The sequence below is a fragment of the Pelmatolapia mariae genome, linkage group LG3_W (genome assembly GCF_036321145.2).
Source record: "Pelmatolapia mariae isolate MD_Pm_ZW linkage group LG3_W, Pm_UMD_F_2, whole genome shotgun sequence".
In the NCBI taxonomy this organism is placed as follows: domain Eukaryota; kingdom Metazoa; phylum Chordata; class Actinopteri; order Cichliformes; family Cichlidae; genus Pelmatolapia; species Pelmatolapia mariae.
Window position 1 is genome coordinate 421,609 of NC_086229.1, and position 12,991 is coordinate 434,599.

Consider the following 12,991-nt stretch of genomic DNA (forward strand, 5'->3'; position numbering starts at 1 on the left):
CGGGTCCGCGGTTTGTGTTTAAGCCCCTTTTGCGCTGATTCTAAAGCTGTTAGTTTGATCTTTCTCCAAACATTATTGACCGAACCAGCAGCAAAAGAAGAATCAAACTACGCTTCACAAAAACATCGTCATGAAATCACTCTCTTTTGCTGTTTTGCTTCCACCACACTTCATGCACAGCTCTCTCTCTCTCTCTCTCTCCCTCTCTCTGTACTTCAGGAACAGTTTTCCATCTTAAAATCTGTTTTCTGCATTATTTGTTTTCTTGTTATGACCAGTCTACCGTTGTTTACAGTGCTGTCTGCCGCTGTTTGTTTCCCCCTTTTACTTACTTCCGAAAAGAAAACCTCATTTCTGCTTTTCAATAGGCTTCTGAAGAAATTTTAACTTTTTAAAATCATGCAAAATGCAAAACGCTCAGCCGTGTCTCTAATAAAACCGCTGTAACGTCAGAGGTAACGTTCATATGTTGATTAATGGTTTTCTTTCGTTTTTGATGTACTGCAGAATATTTTTATAAAATCCAGGCCAGGAAAACCACCTTCATGTTTTTCTGTGTTTTATCTTCAGCTACTTTGACACAAAGGCATCTGCTGTGACGCACCTTTGATAAAGTCTTGCGAGTGTCAGCTTCCTTTTTATAGATACAAAAATATGTAAATGTACTGATCTGAATTATAATATTTCTGACTGTCTGAGGCAAAATTTCCCAGATTTAAATCAAATTGAATCGAATGGTGGATCGAATCGATTTGGGACCTTGTGAATCGGAATGACTCGATTCTATAAATCAGTGACGATACCCAGCCCTAGTCTTCAGCCATGTGCTCACAGATGTACAAACAGAGATGCTTCCACAGACAGAAACATGGTCTTCACTCTTTTTTTTGTTCTTCAGTTTGCAGACACCATGGGTGCTCGACAGTCCGCCATTCATATTACCAACAAGACTGAGGGCTACACCCTTCGTAACCCCAGGTGACGACACTTTTGTTCTTCTGTGTTTACGGTGGTGGTTTCTAAAGTGGGCGGGATTTATCTGTAACCCTAGAGTAAGTTTCCACACATTAAAAATCTATACTGCATGGATCTTAAAGGATATTGTTTTGGCTTTATTTTACAAACTCATCCATATTGACCTTTCATGCAGGTGAGTGCTGCTGAACTCAACAGCTGATGAATTAAAAACAAAAGAAATGTACATAAAATGAAACAGAATTGGCTCAGCAGCATCACACCTGTGTTTGTGTGAACACACGGGAAGCTGTAACAAAGACACAAATTTAACACATCTGCACCTTACAGTAATGCCCCTATCCATGTTTCTTACTCTAAAGACATTGATCCACCTGACTCATGATGAGGAGTGTGGATCCTGTTTGAATATTAATTCATGTTTTCTTTTTTCTGACTAGTCTGCATCTTGTTAGCGGACTCTGCCAGATTCCTCTGCCAACAAAACTTGAGCCTTCTGAATCTGGCAATGCTCTGTTCTCTAAGATTGGTGGCACAGCGTGTGGATCTGTTGGAGTCTTCACCTACGATCTCTACAATCCAGCTAAAGACAGAGCTGATAAGAAAATTGCCGTCATGTTCTCTGTTCCTTTTGACTACGGCCGGTACTCTAACTGGTTTGCAGTCGGAGCCTTTGACAGGGAAACAAACTGTGATAATGATCTTTATCACAAGATGTATTACAGTGATGAGAGAAGGTTTGTTAGAGGAAAAGCTGATGGTCATGATCTGAAACACAGAGATGATGATGTTGTTGTTACATTGGGCATGACAAACTCCAGCGTTGCAACACTGAAAGTTGGTGTACACAACAGGGAGCAAATCTAATTATTATAATGAGAGGTTAAAATGAAAGGTCTTACTGTTTTTAAGGCAGATCTAGCAAAATGACTTGATCACCCATCATCTGTATTATCTGGATTTACTCACCCTAAGGCTGATGATCAGGATATCAGCTGGTTAAGGGCCCCAGGGCTTCCCTTTCTTCTACAGAAAATCATCCTTATAACATCTAGACCAAAGATATGCCAGTAAAACACAACACTGTTGGAAAGGACATCTGATTAAGGCTGCAGCTGTTTGAGATTGTGAACCAGCTTCACAGTACAGAAAAATCAGGTCAATCCTCTGGAGTTAAAACCTTTAAAAATTAGCTTTGACATTGAATCACTAAATATCAGCTAAAGCAGGCATAACATGGTCACATAGATGGGATGTTGGATAATTGATCAAATCAGACTGAACCTCTCCACACAGCAACATCTCCAGTGTTTAATTAACACTGGAGAGAGTGTATATGTGTCCACTCCTCTGAGTGTTAAATATAACACCTGTGCTGATTTTCTAACAATGGACTCAAAATGTTAGAAATATTCCAGTGTTAGAAAATCAGCACTGCTCAGTGTTAGTCATTGTAAATCTTCAGAACTGGTTACTTTTAAAAATATAACACAAAAGTGTTCATTTAACACTCAGAGGAGTGGACACATATACACACTCTATAGTGTTAATTTAACACTGGAGATTTTGCTGTGCACCAAATATTATTGAAATCCTCACTAAACTGTGAGGGTGTAGTGGAAGATTTTTGGCATTTAATAATCTTTTATTGTTTCTGCTGGAAATACTTTCTGAGAATTACTGATTTTATGTTTCCAGTGCATAACTTTAAACAAATGAATAAAGAAATAAACCAGACTTTACTGAAACCGTCTCTTTGCTTTATTCACTGACATTTCTTCCACTTTATTGAATTTTGTGAAAAATATGTAATTCTTTCAACAATATAAATCGAATTTTGACAGACATGTTCACAGTATTGCTGTATGGAAAGATCAGTCTTGGTCTTCCTTGGACTCTTGCACTATGAGGGTCTCTGGATGTCTGGAGTTTCGATCTCCTCCATACTTCATGCCCTGGAGGACGGGGCTGTGGCCCCCCACACCCTCCAGCAAATCATTACATGAAGGAACCTTTTAAATCCAAGCGCGTTCGTGCTCACAGGTATACACACGGGTGCTCACACACACAAACTACACCTTTCTTGGCTGCTACCTTAAAGCACACTGTGCGCTGTCTATCCTACGTGCTGCACAATAATATTCAATATTTAGTATTAACCACAGATTATCACGATGAGTTGTTTATTATATTGCTCTCTTTTATATATATATATATATATATATATATATATATCACCATCACCACCTTTTTTTCGTCTTATTTTTATCGTGTCCTTTATCGCCGTTCCTCTTCCCCGCTTTTTTCCCACCCTCTCTTTCTTTCTCCCTTTCCTTTCCCCCAGTCATGTCTGTCCCGTGTGTAATAACTGAAAATAAAATAAAATACAGGTCCTTCTCAAAAAATTTACATATTGTGATAAAGTTCATTATTCCTGTAATGTACTGATAAACATTAGACTTTCATATATTTTAGGTTCATTACACACAACTGAAGTAGTTTCGTTGTTTTAATATTGATGATTTTGGCATACATAACTCATGAAAACCCAAAATTCCTGTCATCATCAACTTATTTCCACATCAGAAACAAACCATGTGACCATGTGCAAGACTCTCAGCTGTGGTTTAGTTTGAATAATAAAATCACCAGTGGACCATCTGACAGTGACCCTCCAAGCCTGCATGAACCCAGCAGAGCTGAGCACCGACTCTGGTCAGGTCTCCAAATTGATTGATTGATTGATTATACTTTATTCATCCCGAGGGAAATTGGATTAAGGTTGCCAGCCGTGCCAGCGCCATCTTACCCTTCCGACCATACATACATCACACAAACATCACATGGGGAAGACCGGTCAGAGGGTATAACATGGAAAAGCACAACATGAGGAAAGATAAGGAGAAAAAATAACTCCCCCCAGACTGAGCTCCAACAGGAGATCAGTTTGAGAACAGTAAAAAACACCTCTGCACATGAAAAAACTCTTAATACACCAAAGAAACACATGACAACCAACAGGGGTGGGTAAAGGGTGAGAGACAGCCAATGTAGACAGTACAGAACAGCCGGTTCTGCTTTCTTTAATCTTCGATAAGTCAGGGCCAAGTCAGCTACGATCAGCAAGAACCCTGTTATCATGGTTCAGAACAGGCAGGTGTCTTCAGTGTCCTCAATACAGTCCCGCCAGGCACACGAGCCTCCAGTTATGCCACCCGTCCATCGTGTATCCGGCAGGTTATGCATGATTGTTGCATGACCTCATGCAGCATACATGTTCAGAAACAACCAAAATACCATAGTGTGCCTGAGACCTGTCATTATATTTAATGTTCATTTCCTCATATGAGATAAAACTGAGATTTGATTTAAGAATGAAGATATCTGCATTAGTGTCATGATCCTGGGTTTTGTACCCAGTTTCCTGTTTGATATTTGATGTTTCCTGTCTTATTTTGATATCCTGTTTTCCTGTGCCTTGTTTTTCCAAACTGTGTGTCTTTTCCTGACTCGCTTATGTGCAGTTAAGCCTCAGTTTTCTTTAATTCTTGTTGTACTCGGATTGTTAAAGTGTTTGCTTCAAGTATTACCTGATTTGAACCCTTCCTTCTTCAGCCTTCTGGATTTACTGTCTGTGATAATAAAGGTTTATTTTGTGTTTAATAAATTCTGTTTTGGGTCAAGATTTTCCACAACTACTACGATTTATATATTCTCAGCCTGTCATGTGAGGGCTGTGCAGGCAGGAATGGTGGACCAAAATGCAGACTCAGGGAAACGAAACATGAACTCAAAACAGCTTTAATGCTGAACTGAAAAGGGAAACAAAACTAGGACTACAAAATAAGCTCACACAGACAGAACACACAGCAAGATGAGGGCAGATGGCAACATGGACACAGAGAAACACAGGGCTTAAATACACAGAGGAGCAATCAGGGAATGAGTAACAGCAGGGAAACACAGCTGGGGCACATCAGGCCTAACGAAACAGGGGAAGCAAAACCAGATACATTAACATAAGACATGGACCTTCAAAATAAAACAGGAAACAGACTGAACTTATAGACACAGACTCACAAGCAGGCACTGTAACAGAGACGTGGGAACAGGGCAGACACACACTGACTGGACACAGAATAGAGGGAGAAACCCAAACCTGAGAACTACATAATCAAACATCAAGAAGAACTGGGGAAAAACTTAGAAATGCAAAACAGAAACCAAAACCTTCACAAAAACAAACTAAGATAAGAACTCTAATAAAAAGGTACAAAACTGAAACCACTGGGTCAACGACCCAGGTACCCTAACATGAGGACAATGTCTGCTCCAGCAGACTGTCTGGTTTAGAGGCAACGATTCAATTTAATTCAGTTTATACAGCAGCAAAACACAACAACAGTTAAAGCCGACCCTACAATAATCTAAAAGAACATCTAAGTAGCGCTGTCACTCAGCTCTGTGCTGTTTCCTTCCTCAGTAATCATCTATTTTTGTTGTGGCACGTCCTCCTTTTCTCTTTTGTTCCTGTTTTCATCTTCTTACCACTGCAAATCATTTTTTCATGTGACATCATAACTGAGCCTCCTGCTTAGTTCAGGGTCACTCGGGTAAAACAGCAATTTCAGTCACAGATCAGGGTGACTTATTAGACTCCTCACATATTGATTTAATTATTTATTTATTTTACATTTTTTAAATTAATTATAAGTGACAAGTTTGTGCCAGCTGGTGGTGGGGGTGTCTGCAGTTCTCTCGAAGTGGAAGTTCCTCTGCTAATGAGATGTCCATGTTATCTGTATTTGTCCCGTTGCCTTTGTAGTTGGTGATGTGTTTCAGGCCCTCCCATACCTTCCTGGAGTCGTTATCAGAGAGGAGATCTGATAACTTGTTTGAAATGTCCAGTTTTGCTGCTCTGATGCCTTTTTTAAGGTCTGCTCTTGCTCTGCTGTACATGTCCTGGTCCCCAGATTTGTATGTCGAGTTGCCTTTAACATGCCTGAACCTGACTTGTCATCCAGGGTTTACGGTTTGTCGCACTTTTCTGTGGTGACAGTGTCCATGCAGTGTTTGATGTAACCCAGCACTGCGGTTGTGTGAGTCTCTAGGTCGTCCTGTTCAGAGACACTCTGTGAGCGCAAAACAGTCCTGCAGCTGAGCCAGAGCTTCCTCAGAAAAGGTGTTACTGGTTCTGATGGTGGGCTTTGTCCTTTTCCTGAGTGTGTGTGCTGGGACAATGATGAACTTTAGCTTGGTACATGATAACTACAGGCTGTGGTGCAGTAAAGTAAGCCCCGCCCTCACCAACCACACAGTGTGGTGGAGTTCAGCCAGTGAAACACTTCATGTGTTAAACTTGTTAAAGGGGAAGTGATGAAGCTGAAGGCGTCTCGCTGCTGCTCAGACTGATGTTCAGTCGTCATCCAGACACGATGAAGACTCCGTGTGTCTCTCTGCTCCTCGGTGAGTCAAACTCAGAGCTGCTGCTCATTTATTCATCAGCATTAAACTGAATGGAAGCTCTGCTACACACAGCCGGGAATGTGGGAAACTGTGATGCAGGACAGACACAGACACTAAATCCACACTGTGAAATCTAATTAGCTCCCAGAACTAAAAAACAGCTAATAAAACTTGTTGCCTCAAAAAAACAGAGTAAAGCTTAAGATGACTATATTAGGACAACTTATTCATTAAGTGTACAGTTCTAAGAATAACTTGATGACTGTGTAACACTGATTGTTCACCCACTGACAAACATGTCAAATTCTGCTACATTAAAGAACAACTTGTAGTAACTTATATTAATATAACACTGTATGCAAATGTGATTCAAAAAGAATAATTAACAACACTTCTTGTAATGGTGTTTAAATCAGCCCAACTTTTATTTTGAAATGTAAAACAGCCAACATCCTGGACACCGTTCTGCTGAACAACAACAGTTATACTGTCATCATTGTTATAATCTTACAATGAAACAACGTCTCAGATTTAATTATTCTTATTATTAGTTTATTAAGTTTGTTTGTAGTTACATTACTTCTATAATCAAAATAAAATGTATTTATTGTTCAGTCTCCAGATCAAACAACACATTTGTTTTACATTCAAACACAGGAGCTGGTGTGTTGTAATATTTTAAGGATGCTTGTTTCCAGTCCAGGCATCACTGCCTGAATGACTGTCATGGATCGAGCTGATCCAAATGTAAGTGCAGCAGAAAGTCTTTAACTGCCCTTCAGTACAGTGGCAGTGGATGTGGGCTGGAGATGCAATGACCTTTGACCTGCAGGTCACTGACCAACCATCAGTGATGGAGGACTCATCTCTGCTGGTGTCCTGCAAGCAAACAATCAGATTCTTTAGAACAACAACTTATTTGCTTTATTAAAACATGTTTTTCTGCATTTGCTATTCAACAGACCTCAGTTCAGACTCAATCTCAGGCTCCACCCCCACCAGAGAGGTGACATTCACTGATAGCTCTGACCACCACCCCACACATGATAATGTCATGAAAGCATAATTTTAAAAATATAATAATTTGGCCACAAAATAAATTTCACTGTTCAAAAACTTGCAGACTTCACTATATACAGTGCAGACAGTGTGGACCCTCTAAACTAAGTCTGTGATCTTTGAATAAATGCAGACCAAACTGTTGTTGTTTGTTACTTACACAACATGTCCTGTAGGATTAACTGGAGTCATCAGCAACAGCACAGAGCAGTCACATCTCAGGTCTAATAACAGAAGACATGAAACCAAAGCACAAAGGAAACAGCAAGTAAAACAGTTTGATCTAAATTATGATTAAAGTTCAGATTAATATAAATGTGACAGCTACTAATATATTGTGGGAAGTAAACTGTAACCAAAATACTTCCCACTCAGCTGATGTCTTTCTGTCCAGCAGCTCCTTTTCTAGACGTGTAAGAGTTTGATGTCATGTGAAAAGCTGCCACAAAGAATTAAAATAAATACAGAGGTTAAGAAGATGCAGTTCATGTGTTATAAAAGTGGGTTGAAAACAAGCCCCGCCCCTAACAGCTGGGCTCTTATCTGGTATCTGCTCACGTTTCTATTTCAAATAGTCAACAGAAAACTTCACTGAGAGATTTTATATAATGTTTTTAAAGCTGTGGATTAATTTTTAAGTAACATGAGCCCAGAGGCAGCAGCAACGCTAGGCTAACACTAGCTAGCTAGCAAGTTCATAAACCTGGTGCTAAACTGAGAGAAGGCACAAAATCAGTTTGAATAAGAGTAAACATTTACTCACTGAGTCAGTGTATCAGGTAAAGATCCACAGCAGTGACAACAATAATCTCTTGAGCTGAAACTTCTCCAGGTTTGCTCAACATCTTCCAGAAAAAGATGGCGGCACCATGAACACGCGGACTGATCTGTGAGAGGAGGAGGACGGTAGTGACGTGGCATTTTCAAACCATATAGTCTCAATTTCCAGCTTACTTAGTTTTTCTAATTTAAGACAACTCAAATAAACTGAGTTGATCAGCTCTTTGAATAAAAAGTACAGGTAACTTACCTAACCTGAGATCTAATAACAACCTGATGAAAATTGAGTTCAGTCTACTTAATGTTTACCGTCGTTTAATAACAGTTTACAAAAACAATGCCATCAGGTCATGAATTTAAATAAAAACTTCGGACTTTTATACACTTTAATAATTCTCCAGTACACCAGAGTGACTACACGCTAATAATTATGGTTAAACAAGCAGGAAAAGCATTTAAAATACTGATTTCAGTGGTCTGGGACACTGTGAACATGAAAAGGTGTAAAACACAACACCTGGTGATTAAACCATAAACTAGTTTCATTAAAAAACATCCCTTTGACTACATTCAGTGTGGTAGCCTGACTGTGCCACTGTTATGTATGTGATTGGTCTTTAGATCAAACGTCACCGTTTCACAGACAAGACTACAGACTTCCTGGAGGTGATTTCCTTTAAGGGAAAATAGGAATATAAATGTAAATACATGGAAAAGTACAAACTCCTCAGGAAATAGCATCTCTGTATTACTGCTGCCTCTTTTCACTCACCTTTAAAACCATCTGTGGGAGTGATGGGGGTACAGGTCTGTGTGTGGGTGGATTTTCAGTGCTGACTCTTCCATCCACCTTAAAGAGCTCAGCACAGAGAGCACCCTGTTCTGAATATATCCTAATCCTACTAACTACATGTGACTTCCTGCTGACTTCCACTCGACTGGAAACCAGTGAGAAAACAACCAAATATGTCCAAAGAAAAAACTTGAATGGTGATCATAAACCCTGGAGAACTGCTGCTCAAGACCACTTCAACCTCCCTCCGTGATACTTTGACCTTGGCCTCTAGTCTCCTTCTCCATGGAGGCCACTGCTGCTTGTAGCATCTCACTGATCTCTCCTGCTGTGGTGTAGATGAGCTGGTTGCAGTAGGTGTGGTCCTGCATTCACATCATCTAGTAGATCTGCTGTGGTGCAGTTTAAAGTTTAAAGAGGTCATGTCAGAGACAATGTCTTGAAGCTAAAGTCCAGAGGATCAAACATAAACACACAGATACAGACATGTAGATGCAACATAGAAGTAAACACATATGTAAGACTGTTCATGTGTATAATGCTCCATTTTAACATAATACAATGTGATGCATGTTCAAAGGGAGATAAATAAAAAGAGAAATAACTTGAATTTCCTCTTTTCTGTTTCACACACTGACTGTGTCTCAGTTATACTGGTAACACATCTCAACCACAGTTTCCACTCTCCTGTGCTTTTGCACGTTTCTGCTCTGTGAGTAAACTGAGCTCCAGCTTGTGCTGCCAGGATTTTAACCCTGGCTGACTCAGAGCCTCACACACATGTGGAGGAGCTCACTGATGAGCTGGGAACCATATTTGGCTGTGATTATGTCGACTGTGGAGAAACTGCTTTAGTGTGTGGAGCCAAACATGGTGACGATGCTCAGAGTCAAAGCTGAGAAACTCGTCTCAGTGGTGGAAGGTCACCTCTTACAAGCTTCAGGTCCACGTTAGTCACATCAGCTGACTGCAGGCTGGAAAATCTGATTTGGTTGTTGGTTTGGATCTGACAGGGTCTGGGTCCAGACTGTGGTCTGCCTGTTTGTGACCTCTGACCTTTAGTGACCTCTGACCTCCTGTTGCAGGTGTGTGTGTGCTGCTGCTGTCTGCACCGACTGTTTCTGCAGGTGAGTTGATGGAAGTGAAAACAATCAGTGAGACTCCAACAAGAACACAAATACATTTACTCTGTGTGTGTGTGTGTGTCTGTGTGTGTGTGTGTGTGTGTGTGTGTGTGTGTGTGTGTGTGTGTGTGTGTGTGTGTGTGTGTTTGTGTGTGTGTGTGTCCTCCAGTGTCTTTGTCTGTCGGTCCAAACCTTCAGCAGGTCTTCAGAGGATCTTTAGTGGATCTGAGTTGTGTTGATGATGGACAGACAGCTGATGGATGGACAGTGAAGAGGACCAGAGGAGGACTCACTGAGGACTGTGGAGCAGCTCCAGGCTTTGGGAGGCTTCTTGGTTCCTACTGTGTTGTGGATCTTTCTGCTCCCAATGAAACCTTCTGGTGTGAGGACTCCTCTGGACAGCAGAGTGACAGAGTCTCCTTCAGTGTCCAATCAGACACTACAGGTGAGATGTTCCAGCTGTGTCTCTGTCTCTGTGTGACTCTGCTCTCATTAACTCTGTTTGTCTCTGATGGTCAGATAAAGCTGTCATCCTGGAGATCCCTACACTTCCTGTGAGGACAGGAAGTGATGTCATTCTGCGCTGCAGACAGAGGAATGGTGCCACAGTCGCAGCTTATTTCTTCATCAAAGGAAGTTCTGTTGGTCATAAACCAGAGCACATCATCACTAACATCACACAGGCTGATGAAGGTCTCTACTCATGTTCTACTAATCAGGGTGGAAAGTCTCCTCAGAGCTCTCTGAGGGTCAGAGGTCAGAACACTGACATCACTTCCTGTTTAAAAGCTGATGTAACATTGTGACCTGATAATAAACTGACTGAACCATCTTCATCATCTCTCCTGCAGATCCTCTCAAAATCATCCATCCTCCTCACTGTCCTCCTCCTCCAAGCACCTCCACAAACTTTGCTCCTCCTGTAGAAACTGGTCTTACATGTCCTCCCTGTCCTCCTCCTCCTCCTTCTCTCGTGGTCCCAGTTGTAGCAGGTCTGGTCTCTGGGGTTCTCCTGGTTCTGGTTCTGGGTGGAGTTCTGTTCCTCTGCAGTAAACTAAAAGGTGATAAACCTGCACAGAAGTAAAAGTCTTGTTCCTTTATCCCTTAAAGCTGACGAGAGCACCTGCAACTCCTTTAAAACCTGCTGCAGGATGAGTTGGAACAATAATGTTTGTGTGTTTGAAAACAGAGGAGTTGTGTTTACACATCACACATTCAGCTGGTCCCAGGTTTCCTTCCACTCATGTGTCTGCAGGAACAACAAGTTCACAGCACTTCCTGCTGTCTAACAAACACCATCACGCTGTCAGCACGAACCATCACATGAGTTTGATGTGCACCATTACTCCTCCTGTGCTGATGTTTCTCTGTGTGATGTAGGAGGTCGGGGAGCAGACCTGTGGAGCTGTGGAGGTGACGGCTGTCTGAGACGGAGCGTCTGCCTCTGCTGTGAGTCTCCTTCATGTTTCATGTATTATCTGTGTTTCCACCACTGGAGGGCGCTGTGGGTTATTGATGTGTGGGAACAGTAACCAATCACTGCAGTCTGAATGCTTCTCTTTGGTCATGTGACCATTTGATCTCTGATCAGTGTGTTCTTCAGTTTCAGGCCTGTTTCTGCTGACTGCTGCAGGTGAGCTGATGTTCCTACACCTGTCTGTCCTCATCATGACCTCTGACCTTTGGTGACCTTTAGTGACCTCTGTCCTGTTGCAGGTGTGTGTGTGCTGCTGCTGTCTGCTCTGGCTGTTCCTGCAGGTGAGTAGAGGATGAAGAACAAACACTAATAAATGAAGGAGGAGGGAGAAAAGTCCTCTGGAGGAAGAGCCACAGACAGAGTCCTCCTTCATTACTGCTGGACTTAGAAATATTGTTACCACACTCTGCTCCTTAATCAGGAGGCTTTCATTTTCTTTCTACCGTCTTGTCAGCTGTCAGCACTGCACAGTGTTTACCACCTTGGGCCATTACTGTTTTCATTGTATCTCCTGCCACTGGGTGCGATCTTTCGTAAACACAAAGTTTCATTTCATTTATATCCTGATGATTGCCAGCTCTATTTTCCTTTCAGTCATTCTGATAGCTCCCCAATTAGACTCCTGCTTGATTGCCTTAGTGATGTTAAGTCATGGATGGCTCAAAACCTTTTAAAATTTAATGAACGTAAAACGGAAGCAATTCTGTTCGACCTGAATCGTTCCTCTGATATCCCTGATGTTGACCTTGCTGTTCTGACTCCTCACCTGAAGAGCTCGATTACCAATCTTGGGTTAAAAATCGACTCTGCACTTACCTTTGATGGCCACGTGAATGGGGTGATGAAATCGTCATTCTATCAACTCAGGCGTCTGTCGAAGGTTAAACCTTTTCTTTCATGGCGTGACTTGGAGACTGTTATCCACGCTTTTATAACCTCACGCCTGGATTATTGTAACTCCCTTCTAATAGGGGTTGGACCGGGCACTCTGACACGCCTGCAACTAGTACAGTAGCTGCGGCACGGTTTTTATCTGGTAAAAGGAAATTTGAGCACATTACTCCGGTCCTGGCCTCCCTGCACTGGCTTCCAATTGAATTTAGGATTCATTTTAAAGTTCTTTTATTGGTTTTTAAATCTTTAAATGGTCTGGCACCTGCATATATGTCTGATTTGCTGAAGCCCTATGTCCTCGCTTGTTCGCTCCGGTCAGCTGAGCAGCTGTTGCTCTCAGTCCCCAAATCACGGCTGAAACTGAGAGGAGACCGAGCGTTCTCTATCCTGGCTCCTAAGCTTTGGAATAATCTTCCTCTTCAC